This window comes from Thermobia domestica, chromosome 6 (genome assembly GCF_964235325.1).
Source record: "Thermobia domestica chromosome 6, izTheDome1.hap1.1, whole genome shotgun sequence".
NCBI classification, from domain to species: domain Eukaryota; kingdom Metazoa; phylum Arthropoda; class Insecta; order Zygentoma; family Lepismatidae; genus Thermobia; species Thermobia domestica.
In genome coordinates this window covers 121890727-121913220 of record NC_137459.1, presented here as the reverse complement: position 1 = coordinate 121913220, position 22494 = coordinate 121890727, and the positions used below count along the sequence as shown (strand labels likewise).

The window sequence follows — 22494 nt, the reverse complement described above, 5'->3', positions numbered from 1 at the left end:
CAACCAGAAAGATAGTTTTCAACAAGCGTAGGGATTATAGTACCGTTTACAGATATTCGATATCTCAATCCGTTCCGGGGATATGAATATTGGTTAAGTTTGTAACACTGCTTAAAATTATAAAATTTCGAGAGCTTGTTGTAATTACAGTTACTAAAATCTTGTAATGTTATAGAAGCAGACGAATGTAACATTTTGAAACAATTTCCCACAATTACACGTCCTTTTTAAGCAGTATATCAATCTCTACTCATGTTTTTAATATCTTGTGAAACTAGTTGAAATATCAAAATGGTGTAAATGGCATTATAATCTTCACGTTTGTTAAAAGCTATCTAGGTAATTGGCTGTTATACTTATCTAAGCACTTTCTCAAAATAAAATATTTTCCAAAAAGTCAAAATTTTCAATTTCGTTGTAACGTTGATCCTCCTTGATTGAAATAAGTCATAACATGATCATAGCGTTTGACAAAGGTATTTTCGATGTATATTGCGACCTTGGTGTCATCTTTGATTCAAAACTCACCTTCTCTGACCACATCTCCTCAATACTAAAGAATTCAATGCGCATGTTGGGACTTCTTTATCGATTCACCGAATTACGCACTGTTTCTTCATTAGCAACTTTTTATAAGACTTTAATAGCGCCCAAGATCGAATACTGCTATCCCATATGGGCCATGGCAGCACCTACACATCTCTCCAGACTTGATTCTGTTCTCAATTTCTTCATCTCTATAGTCCGTTTTCGTGTTCCTGCACTTCGAATATTATCTAAGAAGGAGCTCTTGCGACATCTTAATATTCAGACTCCTGAAGTACGCAGAATTATCTCTGACCTGAAATATTTACATAAAATAGTTAATGGAAGCTTAAGATCGGAAATATTACTTCAGGAACTATCCTTACGTGTCCCTTCCCGCATCACCCGGAATACCCACCTATTCCATCTTGCCCGTCCTAGGTTGGCTGTTATACAGAGGTCTCTTTTTTTATAGAATACCAAACTGTTATAATCAAGTAACAACTGATGTGGACATTTTTTCGAGCTACCCAGTGTTTGATAGAGCAATTAAACGAGTTTTGACGGAATAGTTTTACTTTTACACTCTTTTTTTCTATGTTGTTGTTATTGTTGTCTTGTTTTTTTCTTTCTTTTGTTAGCAAGTCCCTGTGTAAAATGGCAAAGATATGCTGTATCTGGGAATTTGTTCAATAAATAAATAAATAAATAAATAAATAAATAAATAAATATTGACACGTGTATCTCACGTGAGTTCTTACTGTTGTGGATACCTCGAAAATTTTGATGTTTTATGTGTGCATCTTTGTAATGCTGTAGCTTCGTTAGTTTGTTTAATACGCATATTATTGTAAGTTCTTTTACTTAAAATATAAATTTTAAATGTTTAATAACTTGACATAGTGCCATTTAAATAATATGACTTTATGTTGAGTTGGTAACACTTCTAATTGGTCGATATTGTGGAGTATGTCAAACAATTTCCCTATTGATATTTGCATGTAACAAAATTTGATCGAATTTTGTGTTAGTTTAAAAGTTACAAGGGCGTTTCAAGGTGAATGGTTCACCCTGTACATAATACAACATAATGTCACACAACTATCTTGCATGATTTCTGGTAAAGATTAGTTGCTCCCGCACCAGCCTTCGACCTGCTGTACAGTATAGGTTAAAATCGTGCTTTAAAGCAACTAAATGCTTGAACTGCTTACGTTTATTTATTTATTATTTTAGTTTGTCCAGCAACCATCCCAATTTCATACCATGTTTATACAATTAATGAAGGACTTCGTAATATACAACATTGTGTTGAAGTATTTTAAATCATTGAATAGCAAGCAATGGGGAAGGTAGCTATTAGCGCCAGACCGACAAGAGTTAGCGGTCTGTTACCGTGGTTATTTTTGTTAGAAATTATCGTGATACTCAGGATGAAATGTTTGCCTTTCATTAGCAAAGAACTTTAAATCGACAAATTGGCTGCATAGTTCCACACCCGATAGTACAGTCAAATATATCTGTTAGCGTGACCCACACACTGAAACGTTTGCTGTTTATTAGGATATAAATTAAGTTACATTCCTTGTGTTTAGCCACCTTATAAAATATTTGATTCGTTTATGTGGCAGGGGGCATAGGTTTCATTCAGCCAACAATTTATACATTTAATGTATAGTGTAGTGATAGTAACATTTTAAAATAATAATAATAATAATAATAATAATAATAATAATAATAATAATAATAATAATAATAATAATAATAATAATAATAATAATAAAGAATGGATTCAACCGGTTTTTATAACCGGTTTTTGGTTTTTGGGACAGGTTTCACCAAAACCTATTTCGGCTTCAAAAACTGGTTTGGGTTTTCGCCGAAACTGGTTTCACTTTCTTCCAAGTATTTGTTCTTCTTGTACTCATTACCAAACAGGTTAACAAAGAAGCAAAACATTTGTTAAAAAACAAACTGGGATTAAAACTGAAGCCGGTGATAGAAAACTGAACAGATTTTGAAACTTAGACTGGTTTCGATGGTAAACCGAACCTGTTTCAAAAAAGTCGTTTGTAAATATTTAAAAAGTCGTTTTTTTTTTCTAAAAACCAGGTTTTGTGCCCACTACTAAAATTAATATAATATCGTACATCACCATGAACAACGTACAATCATGCTCTAACCTTGCTGCCCACTTATTGTCATACACAGAATATCTGAAGGCTGTTTGCTAAGCTTAAACCCACTTGCTTTTTTTTTTAAATTGTAATAATTAACTTAGGCAGTAGAGGTTATAAAAAATTAGAAAGTAGTGAGATAGCGTTTACGAAATGCTGTTAACATGAACAAATTATTGTTTCCTAGTCCTTTCGTATGTTATATAAATTTGGTTGCCTAATAATTATCACATCGTAAACTACGCATGTGATTTTTTTGCTCCAAGGAAAGATGAGGAAACAGTTTATTTATTAGCATTTTCTACATTCTTCATTGGCTTTAAGTTCTTCACAAAATAGTAATAGAAAAAATGTGGGTGAGCTTAGCGAAGAGTCCTAGTACCTTTACTTAAAATAAATATATCATTTGGCAAAAGAAAGTTCACTTGTCGAATTTCATTTCTGGAAAGGAATACAAGAGTTTGAAATGAGTTATATGTGGTCAGCTTTTTGTTGACGGTAAATCATGGTAGATTGTTAGTACTGTATGTATGCTTTGCTAGAGTGATCCTTAAAACCTGGGTTGTGCCATTAGTTTACCATATACAACCATGGCTTACTGGCCTATGGATAAAGTAGTTGACAATCCTACTTGTAAATTAGAGCTTGTAGCTCAGATGTAGAACTTACTTGAATTTAAAAGATTTGATGTAAGAAGAAGAATGATGAATTTCTTGCGTAGGGTGTTTTCCCCTTCCTGCAAGATCACATTTCAGTCTGCGTCATCTACATCGTTTATTCTTGTCATTCACGATGAAGACAAAAATCTATCCGCATCTCCATCATTTTTTGTTTGTTTTTGCTGAGGTTAGCTCACATGGAAGTATTTTTAGTGAAGAAGCATTTGATAATATTGAAACTTTATATGTGGTCTATGGGCGTTACCTTGGAGAATTTGGAACTTGTGTGGGAATATGTCACGAAATGTGGCATCCTTTCATTTTCCTTTCAAGTAAGCCACAACGCATCATTAATCTCAGGTGTGAATTGCGTGGTGGCATTTAACTGTAGAACCTTCTCTTACAATCATTGTCATGGATTTGTGTTAACAGTAATCATTGCCAGAATGTCAACGATGGTACATTGTAGATGTGTGTTCTTAGTTTTCCATTGACGATTGGAATACACATACACAGAAGTCACACAAATGAGTTAAATCTCAAGAAAAGTAAACAATTAGGTTAAACGAGGTGTACAAATGTAATCTCGAGGATCTCGTAACTCTGGGATCTAGTATTAGCGGACTGGTTGACAGGCGTATGAAATAGTCGCCAAGAAAAGTGCATCCACACCTTTTGTGTTCAACTGTCAGTAATTTGGGTAGAGCTTTCTGTGGCTATTATCTCTGTTGCTAGAGTTATATTCGAAGTAGGTCATAGAGAGGTTGATTCAGTGATACTGAACATAATTTGAATGCTCTTCTTATCTAGTAAATACTGTGTTCCCACCACCGGTTGTGCTAAGTCTATAGACCACCTCTACTGACGATTGCCTGGCATCGAATTTTCCATTGCAAGAGGCTGTGTTGTACCTGGACTATGGGTATTGCATCCACTCCTCTGAACAGGCTTTTCACAGGTCGAAGCCGGTGTAGACTCGACAATGGGACAGGTGCCGCTTGAGGAGTCCGAAAGCAGAATAGTCCATTGGACTGGCATCTGGAAACTTGACAAGAATGTCGAGAAGAGAATTTCCGCAATTCCAGTTCTGTTCCATACAGCGAAAGAATTCCAGCGATATTTTTGAAGTGTGGCTGGGTGCATTGTCTGGGTGCAATCCAACTTGGTTCATGCCTTGTCCATACATGCTGGTACATTTCAGTAATCTGGTGGGAAGCATAATTGATTTGGACATTAAGCTCCACCTTTCGGAGAGGCAGTTTACCCCTTTACGAGAAACCGTCTCCAATCAGGAACCCTTTTGGGAAACGGTTCTAGCTGCTCGCATCGGTCAGACGGGCCCAGGACTCTGTACCGCATATTTCCCTATAATACGATTCACAGTGGCACGATCTGCAGGAAAATTACGAACCTTGTACATTTCTGTGATGTAAAACACAGTGAACTTAACGTCGGAAAGAGCCACAATGAATCCCTCCCAGAACCTGTTCAGTTTCGGCGGCATCAGACTACGCTCTACTACACTGCTCTACTGCGTGAGTAATGTTGCTTATCTCGTGACAATCTCACGGCGATGGGTTGCGCATGCGCGTTACAGTTCCACATTGAATTTGGCTCTATCTAACTGAATCAACCTCTGTAATCGTGGGACAATAAACAATGTATTAATTTCTTTCTTTTTTTCATTCTCGAAGTACGTAGTTCATTCGAATCTTAAATCATTGACTAAACATTGTGGAGTATTTATGTAATTCTCTCCGTCGACTGCAATGAATGTAACTTGAAAAACAAATTATTGAACAAAGCAATGTTTATTTTAAAATAATAACTGTGTGACAGTTTCGCCAACTAACTGGACATATTGGCTTCATTAAACACTGACAGTGGCACACAATACCTGTACCTTTTTGTTTTTCTATTATAATTGCTGCACTTTCTACAGTACAAGAAGGCATATTTATTTACACACAAAATAAAACACTACTGTATATTACACGTAAGAAACAGACAAATGCACGTAGAAATAAATATGTACACACGTACTAAATTTCACCGCACCATCTTGCAATATTGTTTTCAGAATTTAAGCTTCTACGAAACCGCATATGTCTTTACAGCCAAGCCCACGTAAAGAATATATCATCTTCCGACACATTAACTTTTTTGTACCATTAAATGACATTTTATCCGCGTAGCCAGAAACATACAACATAAAGATTTTCCCACAAAAATTTGCCCCACAAAGGAAAGCAACACAATTCGAACACAGGCGAAAATAAATAAAGGGCTATTAGTAAATCTTGGCTTGAAGCAAACAAGCTCAAGTTTGTCGGTGGTGACGTCACTATGAAGAGAGCGTAGTAGAGGTTCTGCACATAGGTTAGGAGCCCCCTCTGATGTAATGATGTATCATATTGTAGTTGAATACATCGGATGTGGAAGAGTTGAATGCACTAAAAACAGCATGAGATTTCTACGAGTATTGCGGTAAAGAGGATTGCATGCAAAGAAACAGACGCACGATTTCACATATATATTACAAGAAAATTCCGTGTGTGCTACTAGTATTAGAAACATACGAACACAACAATGACTGTGTTTGATCACTGCGTCAATATATTGTTAGAATAGGCGACGTTGGACAAAACTCTCGAGACGCAGCATGAGACACAGCACGCTACCAACAACGCTTACGACGTTGTCCTGTGATATTGGAGAGATGTCTATGGTAACATAGCAGTATCGTCCGAAGATGGGGTTTGGATTATTACCCTCCTGCAACAAATGCAGAACGTGCTACGTCACTTTTGGTAGCAGGAAATGTAAATCCTCGTGTAAGTACTAAAAACTTACATAGAGACAGTTGACTTGATCAGGACAGTGGACTTGATCAAAGATCTGTAGTGTGTATTTCATACCAGTTACAAGCTGCATCCATATCATCTATTATTACGTTAGGAACTACGAGTAAATTGTTTCCATGCTAGGGTGCAATTTTGTGTATGGTTGGAAGATACGGAAAACAGAGAGCGAAACTTCATATCTGCGATATTGTTTAGCAATGAAACTACATTTCTGAATGCAGGACACGAAAACCGACATATACCTATTATTGAACTAGAGAAAATCCAGTATTGCAACACCGCTTCCGCACCAGCATCGATGGTTCCTCAATATTTGATGTGGCATACTGGACTACTATATTATTGGAGAATGTTCGTTGGATGGAAATCTTACTGGTAATTCGTATGCTACATATATCAGTAATATGTTACCACAGATGTTAGAAGACCTTTTTCTCGATGAACATATGGGTATGCGTTAACAACATGATGGTGCTTCCGTACATGATGCACGCCAGGTCAGAGCCTTGTTACACCAACGTATGCCTGATACATGGATTGGGCGTGGAGTGTGTATCCACTGGCTTCTACAATCTTCTGACCAAACCCCATTTATTTTTTTTCTTCTGAGGTTTCGTTAAAGATCTGTAAAGTCAACATTACGGACCCATTCATGCTATGAAGGCGCGTATTCAACGTGCGTGTGCATCAGTCACTGCAGACATGCTACATGATGTGCGTACATCTCAACACCACCATTTATGAAGGTGTCTGGAACAGAATGGAATGCATATTGAGCATCATTTGTGACACGAGAAGTGATATACGTGCTTTGTTTTGCATAACCTAACATATTATTTTCCGTCATTAGTATGTTATTTGCCTACTCAATGTTTCTTTATTTATCTCTCACAGTGTTCCAACTACGGACCATGCAAGTGTATCTAAAACAGGACCCGTTTTGAAAATGGTTCTCCATGTTAACACTTGTTTCCTACCAAAGTAGTTTTATTTTCCAAGATGTAGCAAACGAGGTGTCACTCGACCCATATTGCCATTTGAAATTTTCAAGTGGTCTCAAGGGCACTTTGATACGATGGTTCTGGTGGCATTTTCTTTTCACGAACTTTCATCGGCCTTTCTGCGCTTTTCATTTGAAGGGTAAGAGGAAAAAAGAAGGAATATCACAAAACTGCATTTTTCGAGAAAACGGTGTGTTAATATTGAAAACCGCGTACAAAGTAAATAGGGTTGAATTACACGAAAGACGACTTTGTAAAGTTAAAGGTTAATGTCCATGTGTTTGCAAGGAAGCATAATTAGAACAATACTGGCACCAGAACAGGGCATGTTTATTGTTTTACAAAGTAAAGTCCCGAACTTAAGTGGAAAGAACAATGAATGTTACATGGTATGGTATGTACAATCCGCGGCAAAAAACCTGCAACATGAGCATATAAGTTTATTGTGAAATAACGAAGTCTTTGGCTCTAAAATAAGTGTGCACGGGAGGAGGCCGAGGTTTATCCAGGCGTGATTCGTTCCACTTAAACGTTATGTTCATTCCCTGTGCTGTTAGGCGTAGTTTCACAATAAACTTACATCCTCTGTTGCAGGTTTTTTTGCCGCGGATTGTACCGTTGAGAAATGCCCACTTCACTGCTGCTGATGAGGTAGTCCTGTAACACGTTTGGCTTGTAGGGTCACAAAATCGTTTCAAAATCTGAAGATCGTGTACTTTGGTTTTGAAATAGGAAGGAGGTTGTTGTAGGCTTGTGTTGGAATCTTAAATTCTCCTTTTCCGAGAATGTTTGTTAGAACGTCTTATCTTGTTGAGGTGATGGTGTTACTCAGCCAAGCACCGTTGTAAGTACTGTGATGGGAAACCAATCCAGGCTTGTCGCTTGATATTTTCATCCCAGTGATTTGCTGGAGAGGAAAGGGGCATGTATTCACAAATTTATCTTGAAGAAATACTGTCCATCTTTTAATAGTATCTTGTTCCACGACAATAACTTTGAAGGGCTCAGGTTTCTATCTTGCATTCTGAAGAACTGCAACCCAATCTTGTGGTAATTCCATCCTTGACTTTTGATTAATTAAACCTATGTTTTTGTCACGTTGGAAATAAGGATGTCACCTTTTAGGGAAAGTAACGTGTATTGAATCCATTTTCTTGACATGGTGATAACATAGTGCATAAAGCACACCACTGTAAAGTTTTTGTTTTGATCTCCAGCAGAATCACAACATATATTAACATGTTTTACGTCGTTGTCCAGAAATTAGCAACACGCTATTAAGGTACAAATTCTGCGCATCGATCGTACCAAATTCATTGAAGGCATTAATTATGCCTTGTCGTTCTGCGGCTGAAGTGGCTTTGCAGTTCTCTCCAACCTTGTACATTTTTTTTTTCATATCGTCAGACAGCCTACCCGTGTTCTTCATCTTGTTATTCGTTTTTCGCAGCATATCACTAGTATTTCGCCTTAAAGGATACTCAACTGAGTACAGTATTATTACCACAACGCGAACGTAACCGAACACTTTTCACAGGCACACTATAGAATCATCTAACTTGGTCAAAGAGGGCCCACAAACTATTTCGGCAGTGCTGGTCACTAGATGGCATCAGTTAGTTACAACACATTGGACAGTCATTGTTCTTGTCCTTTCTGCATAGGACATTCCTTGTTCTTTCCCAGTTCGTCAGATCTTTTGCCCCTTTTTACATGGACGTTTCTACATCTACGCATGTATGGCATATACAGTCAAATAGTATCAAGAGTCACCAACAGATAGTGCAAAGCACCCGTTAAATCTCACACATAGACATTCCTTGTTTTTCCCCATTCCCTTCATTTTTAGTCCTTAGCATTTTGCTCTTCCGATACATGCTTGACAGGAAATTGGCTTATAACGCTCAATTTGACTCACCCTGTATAAGACAGCAAACAACATGCACCAAGGGGATAAGTCTCAAATACCTTCAGATAGGCCGATCATTAGTAGGTTGAAGAAGTATAGACTCGGAGAGGAACCTTAATGTAAACCAATATGAATTTGTGAAGTTTACACCACTCTTGGCCATGCTGCTAGCTCGTTCGTACATATTTTGAGCGTATTTTTCAGAGACTCCTCGCTTATACATACCCAGACCTCTTGAGCCGGTAGTCTACTACAAACTTTCTCCCAGTCGATTATCACTAAATGCAGTTTTTTTTTTTCGATATTTTTCCATAATTTGTTTTACCGTAAAAATTGCATGTTATTTCTTGTCTTGGCATACATTCGACTGTTCTCGCTTCTTGATGTTCCTTCCCTTGCAAGTCTATTAGTAATTCTTTCCAGATCTCTATTGGGTATGACATTAGTTTTATTTTACCTCTGAAACTATTACAATCTTGAATATCACCTTTGTCTTTGAAGATCGGTATTATTATACTATCATCTCATTCTTGAGGTATTTTTCCTCCCGGTATGGTTTTTGAATCAAGATCCTTTTCACGGTCACGAAAGGACATAATACTAAAATATATTATATTAGTTCAAACAGTAGCGAATAGTTAACTGAACTACTTTCATGTTAAAGCAGTATTACAGATCCTAATGTAGGTACATTTCTAAATCATTGTGTAGTCAATTTTGAACAACTTTCGAACGTACTGAAACAAACAACATTTATTAGCGAAGAGCCTCTACTTCTATTCTGCTTCAACTACGCGTATTTTGAATAACTGGTATGTCTTTTATTTGTTTAGATTAGTAAAGAATAATTTTATTTCCGAATAATTTTATTTCCCCCTTGTGTGGTTTGGAGGTTTTAGTATGGTTGCAAGTAAATTTCATAATCAATGTAAGTTAGTTACAGGCTAATAAACTTTATTGTGAGGTGAAACGAGGAAGTTATTCTGTACTTCCCAGCGTCTGTTCGGCTGAGAGATATTGCTTGTTCCAAATATTCCAATCGTCACATAGGCTAACGCAGTTTGGAGCTTGATCAGTGAAAACAAACAACGTCTGCACAAGACATGTACCACGTTGCTGAGAGTTCTTCACCATTTGTTGTTTTTTGTCTAGAATAGCAGGCTTCGCCACAAGAGTTTCTTCCTTGTCTTGGAACTTCCGTGGAAACAAAATAGATATGACAAACTTGTTAAATTAATTGCATTTAGTTTTTGTTGTCGTGACACAATGACTGGTCAGATTTCTCTTCGATAAGTAATGTCTCAAATACACTAAAAAGTAATTTCACATATTTTTTAAAAGTACATGGGTATGTACAAGACAGGCATGAAAAGTCATTCAAAATAAAATTCCGCCATATCATTATATATAATATATAATATTATTAGGGTGGAGTGAAAAGAGGCCAATTTTTTTTTTTAATCTAAATTCGAATTTGGATATGGGGCAAAAATTGCATCATATCGTAGTACTTTACCATGGAAAATTTCAATTCTCTAAAATATTTTTATCCGGGGCTCAATGGGCCGTAAGTTTCGTAGATTTTGTAAACAAATACACGTTTGTTTTGTATTTGTGAAATTATTAGACAGCTCTTTGCTTGAAGTAGACTGCAATTTGAGGGTGTTAAGATTCGTTGTCGCGACGAGATGAATTTCTAAAGCTACCGAAGTTCATATTATATGTTATAAGCTACATTAAGCAAGAATTCACCACTAAGAGGTAGCTTTCGTCGAGTTCAATCCTACACACCCTCCAACATTAGATTGAATGTTTCATAAGTTTCGTTCACGTCTTCCTGCAAAGAACTACGACTTTGTCTCAGAAGTAGGCATGTATTTTCTCGAGTCAATTTTGAAACGAATAAAGAAATCGCTCTCTCTCGTGCCCCACATACTGAAAGAAGTTTTACTAATTATTTTCACTAATCTTTCCACTGCTTGCGTATGACATTTGAACTCAGGGATATCAACACATGTATTTTCTGAAGCGCGAATTTCTTGCAATTTTTCATCTGTCTCATGAGTCAGTATTAGCGTTCTGTTATGTTACACTCATTCCAGTTTATCATTTCTGTGTAATTATTAGTATCGAAGTTTAATACTGGCACTTGGAAGGAACGAATTTCCTGCAGTAGTCAGGCCTAGTATGATGCTAATCATACGCCAAAACGACTGTGCATAAGGCGGAATAACTCTTGAACCACCCGACGGATCTCGATCAAACTTTCAACATAGATAAGGTTCGGGCCTGGGATGTTTTCTTCATTTCACTTTTACAGTGCAATGAAGGGGAGGGGGAGCTGGAGATACGTGTCAAAAAATTAAACATAAAAGTGACTGTCTTTGTGACTTATCACGCTTAAACCACCCGACCGATCTTTAAAAAAAATCAATATGGACGAAGTTCGGACCCGGGCTGGTTTTTACCATATCAGTTTGACGGCGGACCTTATGGAAGGGGGAGGAGAGGGGACAGATATATATAAAACATAATAACTCTTGAGCCACCCGATCGATCTCAACCAAATTTTCAACATACATGAATTTTGGGGCAGGAATTACTTTAGGCTATTCACTTTGACGATGCAACGTAGCAGAGGGGGAGATAAATTTTAAAAATAATGAAAAATGACCAATATTAGTGTTGAATCCATAGTTTTTGGGGTCGATGAGAGAAACGGTGACACTTCTGATGCTGTTTAAATTGAAGTTCGGGTTTGGTAGTTCGGGAGATGGAGGGTACAACCTAGGGGAGGGGAGTAAATATTTAAAAATGATAGAAAATAACTAAATTAGTGTCGAACCCATAGTTTTAGGAGTAGCTGAGATTAACAGTGACAATTCTGATGCCGTGTGCTGCAGCACGGAGGTGGGACCTATATATAATAATAATCGAAAATGACCAATATTAGTGTTTAATCCATAGGTTTCGGGATCATTCAGATGAACAGTGACATTTCCGATCCAGTTTAAATACAAAATTAGCTCCGCCACTTGGAGGAGGGGGAGAAGGAGAGATATAAAATGATAGAAAATGGCCAATATCAGTGTCAAATTTATAGTTTTCTGGGTCTCTTAGATGAACAGTGATACTTTCGACCCCGTTTAAATTCAAATTCAACCCCGCAACTTGGGGGAGGGGAGGAAGAGATATTTAAAAATCATAGAAAATGACCGTTATTATTGATGAATCCACATTTTTGGGGTCGCTGAGATGAACGGTGACACTTCCGATGCCATGGCCCGCAACATGGGGAGGGGAAACTAATATATATGGTCAAAACTGACCGATATTAGTGTTGAATCTATAGTTCTTGCGGACGAGGAGGGGACACATACATTAAAATGATCGAAAATTAGCAATATCAATGTGCATTTCAATTATTTATTTCAACCCAGCGAAGCGGGTAAGATATTTATATATAGTTAGGGATTCATAGGAGTTTCACTTTAATTCTGACATTGTTCTGCGATTGTTGGGATCTGTAATAGTCTTAACCCTATCCATTAGAGGGTTATGCCCTCTCTTTGGCACATATTTTACGACAGTTTCATTGATAGCATTGATTGATGGTGTGTGTGTAGTTGATAAAAGATAAACTGTGGAAAAATCAGAACACGAGACGTAGAAGAAAATTAAATATGTATGCACGAAAACAAAACGCACAAAAATAAAGTGGTGCGAATAGGAACAAAATGTAGTGATGATTGTAATCCAAGATCTTTTTTTAAAGTAAAGGGTTAGGGATTGATAGGAAGTTCCTTATTCATTAGGTTTATACTTATTCATGTTTATTCATCATACACAGTAAAAAATGGTTGTGTTAATTCAACTCAATTTTAACACACGGTAGTGGTTTCAGCGTGACTACCACTATGCGGTGTTAGTTCAACACATACCCCGCGGTGTTGGCGTTTAACACAGAGGGTGTGTAACGTCTTTAACACATGACCGGTGTTGAGCCGGTGTTGGTGGTTCAGTAAGCGTTAATGAACCACAAAATTACTCCCTCAAAATATGCTAAATCGCCTATATGTGTAATGTGTTTACATTATGCTGAGTCTAAAAAGAACACATGAAACAAGTAAAAAAATACTCCAATGGCGGGGGGGGAATGAACCTTTCGATTACTAGCCGCGTGCTCTTCCGACTTAGCCACGGAGGCGATGAAGAAAACGTCGCTTGTAGAGGGATAAATTGTTGAGATCTTTTGAATTTGGCTAATCAGAGTGTTCCTTTAAGCCGCGTATATTCGACGATAACCGTTCGGGATAAGATAAAATCTTCTCGCCATGTAATTTTATAACAAAATGACGACTGTGTATTTATTTTATTTTATTGTTCTTCCATATTCACATTCAGATGATCGGCGACAGTTGCCATCTAATAAAGTTGATGCGTTTGTTGCTTCTAGTACACAATCGCTTAGAAAAAGAAGCAATGCATGCATCAAATGTGGGAGATGAAATTTTGCGTATACCTGGATTTTTTTGAAGTATTTCTTTCTAATGTGTTTGTAGCTTCAATTCATAAGCCTTTATAATTCGATGCCCACCATATTTGGCAATCACGCAGAAAACAACACCGAAGATTCTACACTTGTGTTAATTTAACACACAAGTTGTGTGTCATTTCAACTACCGGCATTTGACACACAACTCCAAATGTAGAGTGAGTTGTTCTAACCACTTGTTTGTGTTATATTTTAACTCAATCGCGTTAACACATTGGCATGTCGTTGAAATAACACAACGATTTTTTTACAGTGTATTAAAATGATATGGTTTTGAAATGTCTCCTATCCCTAGCCATTAGAGCTCCTAGCCCATTTCTTTGGCACTTCATTAACACGTGAAATGCACGAGCGAGCCGTAAGTATTTTAGTGTTTGTGTCGATATTAATAAAGAAATACATGTTTAGCATGGAAACCAATCTGAGCAGACTGATTTACAACGCCGTGAAAATTATATTACCATATAAAAGTACAGAAAAGGTAACCCGCTGGTGGTACATGGCAACAAACGTGAAAGTCAAGTAACCCACCAGTGGGTCACGTGGCAGTCAACGTTTAACTTTTTTTTTAATGCTAGCTTAAGGCTAGGAATCTTACAGAGGGTTATACCTTTTTTTAAGTACGGGGTATGTAGCGAAAAGTAGGATGTAACGGAAAGGAGGCTGAGCTAAGGGAAGTTACTTTATTATATCTACGTTTAAATTATACGTAGAATGTAAAGTATATGAAACAAAACTTCGAGGTAAGTGAGAGTTGATATATTATTTCACTGTCACACACACACACACACACATACACACACGTTCACATTTCAGTTAATGTTTATTTATACAGATCAGTGTATCATTGAAGTGCTATTTTATGCCTGCATTTATATTAGAATAATGAAATAAAGTCACAAAAAAGTGAGGGAATCCAGTTCACTTTTCTCTTCAAACTGTTGACTAATTCGGAAATGTAAACATTGTTATAACCTCCATACACTGCCTGGGATTATAACCGGGATTTGTGTGTGTGTGTGTGTTGTAAAGTGTTCTTACTGGAGTATCAAATAGAACAATCACAGAGACCACGTGGAACGGTATCGTTTTGATAGTGGTCGCAACAGAGATGGTTCGATTTGAAGATACGCTATTGGTGGCGTTGTTTTGTGGTAAAGTGTGTATGAATACCTCACACATTGGTTCTATAATTACATCGGAGCCTAGGCAGATGTTTCCGGCATCTTTATGTGTTGGTTTCTGCCTGCGTTCCATGAGGAAAGAAAATCCCCTTTCTTCCATTCGTTGAAAAGACTTCTAAGCACCACATTTGTTTCCCGCTCTCTTTCTACTTGGTGGTGTCTTCTAGGAGACTCGTAGCGTTTTTCATCTTAGCGTTTACTGCGCTGGAGCAAGGTTTGAATTTTTTTCTGTTATTTTTCGTTCTGACTCATCCAACATTTTGAAGAACAGCCAGGTATGAGTGGTTTCTCATTTTTGTTCCCAAATCTGCTGTAAAACAAATCTATCCGGAAATTGTTGCTTTTTTTAAAAAAAAGAGGAAGATTAAAAGAGAGAAAAAAAGAGAGAAGAAAACCCATTAGTGTATCATTCTGGAAACTAACTAAACGTGTAATCTTGTTAATATATGTAACATTTTCTCGTAACGGTGTGATGACATAATGTTGATATCACACATTTCTTTTATTGGATTCATATTTAATTATACAGAATTTCAAGCGTAGCTTTAACTAGAATTTAAGTTTATCACTAAGGATTACTTCAGAGACCACATTTCAAAGGAGTGGTGCAAAGGAAAAACGCCACTGATGTCACACGCTAACATTTGGACATGCGCCTCATGGAACCGCGATAACTTGCCATTCTAGACATCGAACACAGGACCCCTAGTTTATAAAATGTTTAGTTCGTGATATTTGATTTACAAACAGTTACATGTTTTAATCTTACCTTCAAAGGTAGAAACCAGATGCATTTGTTAATACTGTATTATTGACAGTATGTTGGATTGTAGGTAGTTTTACCGGTATTTTAATAAGCGAAACCAATCTAATGAGTGAATGGTATGTAGTACGGCAGTGGAAAACCAAACTGTCATACGCATATGCTATTTGCAGTGCTTTCCGGTTATGAGACATGTTAGGTAGACAGTGTACACAGAACTCGACATGACTCTCCCCGCTGGTCTAGTAGCTAGTGTGCGCTCCTTTGGTACACGGGGTCCCGGCTTCGATTCCCAGAGTGAAAGGATTGAAGTTTTGAACGTATTACGGTAGTTCGGATTTAATCTTAACCCACAAAATATATAACCCTGGTGCCGAAAAGGGACGCTAAACTTTAACAATAACACTCGATTCCACTGTCGTTAGAACTGAATCACATTAATGTACAGTTTGTTTTGAAAACTTTTAATTGTTATTGTGAAAGTATTAGTGAAATGACATCTTAACTAAAATATATATATATATATATATATATATATATATATATATATATATATATATATATATATATATAATATATATCAAAATATAACGTTGGTATTAGACTTTAGGTACTATGTCTGTGGCTTTACAACTCATTATTGTGCACATTGTATACACAATGAGCCTATGGCGAGAATAAGTTACAAAAGGTAAGTTTGTAATTTAGACCGATCATATTGTGGAAGAATGTGGTTAATATTATTAATTTTGCTTATTGGGCAATCAGCTTATATCTCTTAGGTGTTATCGATAAACCCAAACTGAAGATTTAACTTCAACATCTTCACGGCAGTGCCATTTAGGCTGAAGTGTAAATAAATGAAGTAATATACTGTATATAATAAAAATGTGGAAAAAATGGAAATAAAAATGTAGTGTTCTTTTCCGTCATGAAGCTCACGTGGTTAGAGTTGGTGAGTCTGTCATTTATTTACCATCCATGATTCTAGGGAAGTACCGAAAAGCAGCGTTCTGTGTGTATTGACATTAAAGCGACTACACGAAGAACAACAATAGTGGCAAAGTCTATAATTTGGAACTGATTCAAATTGACTATCTTACCTAACATGTCGCAGGTAAAAGGCAGTAATAATATTCTTGAAATTGAGTATCAGTGTTCGAGCTTATCCAAAGAATTTTTGATCTGAAACCAAATTCATGAGCTTACGTTTGTGACCCCAGTGACGCACTAATCGGCATAAAAATCAAAAGCGTAGAATGAAATCGTGTCAAAAGATGCACCAGGGGCGGATCCAGGACGGACTTCTGGGGGGGGTTGTAATACTGCTACTTAGAGCTACTTTTAAGAGCTCCAAACTCTGGGATAGGTTTATATATAATAAGAAAGTTTCCCCTTCTGGGGGCAATCGCCCCCCCTGGATCCGCTCCTGAGATGCACATTGGAGGTTTAATTCAAACTACCGTAATGCGTTCAGATGGCAGGGTGCTCCCTACCGGGAAACGAACCCAAGGCCCTATACACCAAAGGCGCGCGCAGTAATCGCAGATCAGATGAGACGGCTTTATTCGGTTGTGATTTGTTCCTTTTCCGATATGATCCTGCGTAAGATAAGATCTGTAGTTTGATATTGGATGTGATGTAAATACGGTTCGAATGGACATCTAACATGGGCGTTAGTAGTTATACTGCCTTATGTAAATTAGATAATTTCATTATTGATACACAACTGGCAACGTCTAAGACTTAGTTATTAGTTGCACTTAAGAATGTTACGATTTGGTCTCCAGACCTTATATTACGAGTTAGATTTTGTGTCAGTGTTACCAATGCTGTGTGATCAGTGGAATATTCAGATAGTCGTAACCACTTGCAGGATCGATCCCCTCTCCATTTTGTATCGAAAAGTGCAATACAGTATTAAGTTCTTCATTTAAGAAAGGTGCACACATTTAAATCATCATCATAGGTATTCTACCAGTACTGGCAGGTCACTTCCCGCAACTGAGAAGCTTCCATACCCTACGATCTTTCGCTAACCTCTTCGTTTTCACGTACGACTTTACTGTTTTGATATCGTCCTCCTTCACCCCTCCCTCTCTTTCCTGCCACCATGCCCTTTAACATGTCCTTCATGACACGGTTCTTCTTAGACAATATCCCAACCTGTTTCTGTTCCTCTTCTTAATAACATCCAAAATTGTTCTTTTCCCCCCACCATTTCTAAGACCTTCTTATTCGTTTCTCTCTCGGCCCAGTTAATTCTCTCCACTCTTCTTCACACCCACATTATGAAAGCTTTCAGTCTTTTTTCATCATTTTGCGTAATATCCATGTTTATGACCCGTACAGAACAATATTCCACACCAAGCACTTTGTCTTTTTCTCAACGCTTTACTCAAGGTCCCACAAAATATTTTCTTCCTCTTAAAGGCTTCTTTCGCCATTCCTATCCTTGCTTTCCTTGCTTTTATTTCACGTTCACATTACATATCATTACAAATAATACTATGTAGATATCGAAAACTAGTCACCTGTTATATTTCCCCCCATCCTACTTCTGTATTTGACAGCGACCGTTTCGTTCCAATCACCATGGCTTTTGTCTTTCTAACATTTATTTTCATCCCATATTGTTCACAGCCTTCCTCAAGTTTTCTAACATCTTACTGATTTTCTCTTTAGATTCCAAAACAAGTGTCATATAATCTGCAAACCGTACTCTTAATCATTCTACTTCTTACCGAAATGCCATCTTCATTTTGTAGGCTCTTTTTCAGCATATCTTCTAGATAGATATTAAATATTGTTTGCGAGAGATAGCATCTCTGTCCTATTCTAACACTTACTTGTTTGTTCATATATAGGTTCTTTAAACCTAAAAGTAATCTGAATTCTTGTACGTTATATCCCGCGATGGCCTATGAACAGCCAGATAGCTTTTAGTTTGGTAATGTATTTTCAGTACATCGCCTTCTATTGACATTATTTCTAGACCAGCTGACTAGTGTAGCACACGAGATGAAACATTTCTCATCTTGAAATCAAAATCTTTCTTTCAGTTTAACGTCCAACGATTGTGCCCGTTAGTCTAAGGGTGACAACGATTAAGGCAAATGAATGATGATAGAAGAATTTGTGAAATGAGATTGTGGGAGGAAACGGGAGTACCCTGAGAAAACCCATGGGCATGATGTTGTCCATCACGGATTTACTTTGCTAGAAGCTCGAAATTGAGACTTGAAACAAAAAATACATTTTAAACTTTGAGACTATATGAGGATCATCGCAATCATAGTCTAGTTTTCAAGACCAAAATCAAGATGGGAAATTTCTCGTCTCGTTGACGACACTAGCTACACTTTACTACTAAATTTCAAAAACTATTTTAGTGTTACATGAATAATGCTATACAGTTGAGATTACTAATTTGTAAACTGTCTGTAAATACGAGGAAAGATCGAAAAGTCTTTGCAGCTACTAATTTATTACCAGATTACGAACCAGAAAGGAAAAGACAAGATGTACAAATACTCTAAGCATCTTTCTTTGTCTATTTTTCACATAATCAAGAAGCTTAAGAACCTTATGGTAAGATATATTGTGGTATCTCAACGGATCGTAGACAACATCATAAACACTATCATAGGAAATACCAAGGTAACTGGCAATGTCTTTCAGAAGAACATGTCGACCCGCTTTCATCATTTCGTCAACACGTGTAATATTGTCCGGTGTCAACAGAAACGAAGTTGGCCTAATCGCTCTTTGCTCTGGAGATTTTCTCGTCCATTTTCAAACTCTTTGCACAACCACTGCACACTTAGCAGTGCCAAACACTTGTTCCCATACACCAGTTTGAATTCCCTGTGTATATCTGTGGATGTGTGTCCCTTGCACCATAGTAAACGAATAACACGCTGCTGCTCATATAGCGTGAGCATTCTGAGCACTCTGGCCATTTTGACTACTGATAACAGCATCATTCTGTGGAAGGAATCGGAAGTTATACTGAAGCTGTTCCACTGCATCGCTCGTACAATTCGATTTTACATTAAAATGTGTTACATGCTCGAAAAGAAAATGCATCAAAGACTTTTCGATTTTACCTCGTACAATGTAGGAACACCTAATACTCATTGGCGTACAAGGGCGTATTTGTCCCCTTTACAGTTTGCTTTTTCTCTGCAATTTCAGTATTGCTGCTAGAGTATATTGGGAAATATATGTACCAAGCTCGAATGTCAGTTTTCACTCAAAATTGAAATTTCAAATTTCAGTACCGGTACCTTATTTTAGACTTCCAAATTATGCTATACACAAGTGTTGGAAGCCTTATAGAACAACTATGTCCATCCACTCGTCTGTCGACAGGTATCAATGCAAAAACGATAAAATATATTAAAAAAGCTGTTTTTCGCAATTGATTCAGCATCCAAATAATAGGTTTCATCTTCTATTTTAATGATGTATTCAAACTAATTGATAGTGATAAAAAGGTTTTTGAATCGATTCAGACTCTGAAAAAAACGTACCATAATCACCCGTAACATTCTACTAAAACCGGAAGTGGTTGGAATTTACTAGTATTTCCGATTTCAGTATTGATCTGTGTAAAGCAAAAACAGTAATTGATAAGGAAGGAGATTTTTGAAATCTACTCAGCGTCTTAAGAAAAATCAATGTTTCCCCTGTATCTCACTGCTAAGGTCGGATGTGGTAGAAATTTGTTCTTTCTCACTATCCCCTCATTGAATTCAGGGCTGTTCTATTATTCAATTCACATAGTTTGAAAGCCTATCGTTATTTCACAATTATGAAACGAAACTCACTTTTCTTTAATGCTGGTTATGCAACAGTTGTCCCTATGTAATACTAGAATTTCCTTTTACTAGGTGCAATATTTGGCTAAGATTACTCCCAAAAGACGAGTACACAAATTGACTAGTTGAGACGAGACGTAAAAAGCTTCTTGAGAACTGAGACTAGAACACTTCGAGAATCGAGACGAGATGATACGAAACTTTACAATACGAAACGCGAAAAAATCTTGTCTTGTGAGCAACATTATAGCTATCGCAAATAATTTTCTCGCTTAGCAAGATGGATATGTTTAGTTTGAATCCCGCGGCAGCAAACATAAGTTCCTCCTAGATTTTTCCTCAGTCCCACCAGACAAATGACGGTATGCACCCTTTATTCTGTATTAAAGGTCTTTCTTAACACCGTTAGGAAGTTTCATTTTTTTCTAGTTATCATTAAATTTCTAGCGATAAATGACCATCCGGCTGTATTCTAGAACATTGTAAATAAATAACCTCCCAGGTGTTCCAACATAACTTGAGTCACCATCAGAAGTCGAACCCGGAATCCTGCACACGCTCTTGCCATTCAGATATATGGAAGGGTTAACCTAAAAAATATGCATTGTATAAACACAGTTAATCATTTCCTCCTTTTTCTCCGAGGAAAATAAATCAAATTGAATGAGAGAATACTGTTAACTCGTAACAACTGTTCCAACGCTGTTTGTTGTGCCTGTGTCTCAGAAAGAGGAGTGATGAGAGAAATATGTTTACAGGTTTGCTTGAAAGTTATTTTGAGGTTATTCTATTTTCGAGTACATTTGTCTGAAATGTTATTTATTTAAGGGAGAAAAGGCTAACTAGAGCGTCAAAAACGGATGAGATTTGTTTCCAAAGCTTCAAGATGCTTCCGTGAGTCAGTTAAATATGTATATTGAGTCATTAACTCTGTGGAGAAATTGAAATGACGTCTAATGCTGATGCCACGTAGTAGACAAGGAAAATGTGTGGTTCAAGGGAATTATGTATATCCAAAGGAACATTTATGGAAGAAATGATAAAATAATAATGAGGGAGAAAACGAAAAAAACTCCGAGGATGTTTCATCTGAAGAAATTCTCACTTTTAGTTAATATTCAAGATGTTGCTTTATATAAAAACATTGTACTATTAAAGTTTCCAAAACAACCGTTTAGCATAAGGATGGTTACTTGTGGTGCTTTTAGTTTAACGCCCCACGATTAAGCTCCGAGGTTATACGATATTTCGGTAATGAGATGAATGATAACGGTAGAATAAAAAAAAAAAACAGTTTGACGAAGCGGGATAATGTAGTGAAAACTCATACAGACGGTGTTTTCCTACCACAAAGCCCACTTGGTACGAGCTAACTTGGTGTCTAACCAGGGATTCCTCACATTAGATGTGAGCGTTCTATCGCTGAGCCACAACAGCCCGATTCGTATATTACTTATGAAAACCAAACGCGATTTTTTTTTTAAAGTTTGTGATTAAAAGAGGAGTTATTATTGAGAATCTTCAGCCATAGAGAACTTTTTAAATCTGTTTTGTGAGATTTGTATGACAATTCTAATTATGATTGGTAAAATGAAAACTAAATTTGTACTTTTTTGTCCCTCGTTTATACTGTTGAAAGTGAATGATTGTGGAAGAATTGGTGGAATGAGATTGAGGAATAAAATGGGAGAAACTGAAGAAAAACCATAGACACGATGTTGTTTATGGTAAACTCGCGTGGTCGGGGATCGAACCAACAACCCTTTCCATCAGTCATAAAACAACCATATAGTTCATAGTACATATTTTATATTTATGGAGGCAAACAATTACATCTGTAGGGTACAGCTTCGTTACTTGAAAGGAACCTTACGTAGTAATTTAACACCGCACAATGTAGGCAATGGCAGTACCTGACACAACTTCAGGCCACAGTCTATGGCACAGCACAGGCAAAGTAATGTCGTCAAACATCATCATGACAATGCCAAACCTCATACAATGATGATGACACAACAGAAAATCATGAAAATT

General features: G+C 37.0%; 1 protein-coding gene across 5 annotated transcripts in view; it reads left to right on the top strand.

The window, feature by feature from the left end:
• The window catches only part of cher (filamin A protein cher), a 627873-nt gene that overhangs the window by 434831 nt on the left and 170548 nt on the right, over nt 1–22494 (top strand). Inside the window, exon 1 of one of the 5 annotated variants that reach the window (XM_081762018.1) lies at nt 14952–15088. The exons of the other annotated variants lie outside the window; for them this stretch is intronic. The gene's annotated coding sequence lies outside the window, so the exon portion shown is untranslated. Of the gene's footprint in view, nt 1–14951; nt 15089–22494 lie in introns of those variants that run through there. 5 annotated transcript variants of the gene reach the window in all.